We start from the raw sequence: 2,271 nt of genomic DNA, 5'->3' as shown, positions 1-2,271 counted from the left end.
ATTTTGAAAGAGTCTTCAAAAAAAAAAAAATTCACTTAAGCTAAATGCAACCTCTCACAACAACACCAGTTGGCACGCGGATACAGATGGATTCCTAGAACACTCACTTAGCAGGGGAAGCCTGTACTACAAGGAGCCCACCCTCCAGAAGATAATTCCAAGCTTTTTTTTTTGGAATGGGGGCTCGCATTTGAAGATTCAACAATGTTAATGGGTGAATCAAAAATTCCTTTTTATTGCTGAATAGTAGTTCATTGTATGTGCAGACCATGATTTGTTTATCCAATCACCTGTTGGTGGATATTTTGAACATTACAAATGAAGCTGCTATGAATATTCACATACATGTCTGTCTTTTATCTTGGATATATAAGCAGAAAATACCTATCTGTGGTAAGTGTAAGTTTATTTCATGTGCCTATTAGCCATCACTTATCTTCTTTGGTGAAATGCCTGTTCAAATCTTTCATCTATCTCTTTTAATTAGGTTGTTGTTTTCTTTACTATTTAGTTTTGATAGTTCCACATAATATTGTGGTCACAAGCCCTTTGTCAGGAATATGATTTACAAATATTTTCTCCCAGCTGCTGAATTATCTTTTTATTTTCTTAATGGTGTCTTTTGAAAAGCAGAAGTTTTTAATTTTGATGAAGTCTAATTTATGAATTTCTTATTTTATGGATCAAATTTTGATGTCATACTGCACTTCTGATTACTATAACTTCAGAGTGTAATCAGGTAGTATTAGGCTCCTACCATGGTTCTATTTAAAAGCTGTTTTGGCAATTCTAGATCCTTTGCATTCATTTGAAATCTTTATTTCCTTAACATAGATGTTTAGTTGTATAAATTTTCCCCTTAAATATTACTTTAAATCCCACAAATTTTGATGTGTTATTGTTTTCAGTCAGTTTGAAAAACTTTCTCATGCTTGTTTTAATTTCTTTAGCCTATACATTATTGATGCCAGGCAATATCTGTAGACTTTACACACATCTATTCCTGATTTCTAATTTAATTCCATTGTGGTCAGAGAACATACTTTATATGGCCTGAATACTTCTAAATTTATTGAAACTTTTTTTCAGTTTTCACATTTTTATTGGGGGCCATAGGTGAGGGGATGTCCTTCAGGTTGGTGGAGGTGTTCACAGTTTCTTCAGTCATGCCAGGCTTGGGTCCTGGAGGCCTTTGGGGCACTGGGCACATCAGGCATGTTTCCATCATCTCGGACAGGCACTGGGTAGTTGTAGGGTGTAACCTGTTGATCATGGCAGCATACCTGGTGTGGGGGCAAGGCCCCTGATGGTGAAGGATGTGACCACCACTGGCTCCTTGGCCCAGGCATTCTTGAGGAAGGCATTGAATCTCCTGGCCATCTTGGTCTCAGCTGCGGCAGCAGTGGTGGCTATTGAAACATTTTTATTGCCCAGAATATGATCTACCTTGATAAATGTTCTGTGTGCAACTTGAAAAGAATATATATTCTGCCTTTGTTGGATGTACTAGTCAATAAATTTCTCTACATAATTGTTCATTTATTATTAGGTTTTATAACTGAGACCAGTTATAGAAACTTCTAAAGATTTTTGTGTCATCTTTTAGAAAAATAATTTTATCTTATAGTTTTCTTTGAATAAATTGCTTGTTTTGCAATTTCTCATGCTAGTCAAGCATTATTCTTAGTTTCTAAATGATGTGCTAAACAATGGGCTGTCATCAGAGAGCTAGATATTAGTCCATACAGAGTTTGGAATTACCGGGCTCTCTAATATGGAAGAATATTACTAATTCTTAGTTCTATGTATTTATAAACATAGACTCAGTAATTATTTATTGATATGACTTTGAGGCAATTTTTGTCAGTATACTAAAAATCAAGGTTGCAATAACAGCCAGAATTGGGAGTAATATAAATTGCAGGATGAATAAAATTGCTTCAATATACTATAATGTATTTATAAAAATGTGTATTATACAGTCATTAAAATTGCTCCAAATACTCTTTTAAGAGCTTTACATGAATTATGTCACTCAGTCCTAACAATCTTACCTTATGACATGAACCTATTATTTTCTTCATTTTACAGATGAAAAAACTGAAACAGAAAGGCTACATAGTGGACTTGAGACTCAAGCAGTCCAACTCCAGAGCAATACATATCCTTATCCACCATTCTATGCACCCTAATATTTCATTATGTAGAAAAAAATAGAGATATTTTAAGCAAAATATTATGAAACAATTCATTTAATATTATCCCATGCTT

The 2,271-nt window shown here is 34.1% G+C and overlaps 1 pseudogene; it reads right to left on the bottom strand.

Annotated features, from left to right (window-relative positions):
- Positions 1-1,149: 1,149 nt before the first annotated feature.
- Positions 1,150-1,380, bottom strand: LOC123822269 (annotated as a pseudogene).
- Positions 1,381-2,271: the final 891 nt, after the last annotated feature.

Source organism: Phyllostomus hastatus, unplaced genomic scaffold (genome assembly GCF_019186645.2).
Source record: "Phyllostomus hastatus isolate PE091 unplaced genomic scaffold, TTU_PhHast_1.1 phas_contig_40, whole genome shotgun sequence".
NCBI lineage: Eukaryota > Metazoa > Chordata > Mammalia > Chiroptera > Phyllostomidae > Phyllostomus > Phyllostomus hastatus.
The sequence above is the reverse complement of the archived record's forward strand: the minus strand, read 5'-3'. Positions and strand labels throughout refer to the sequence as shown.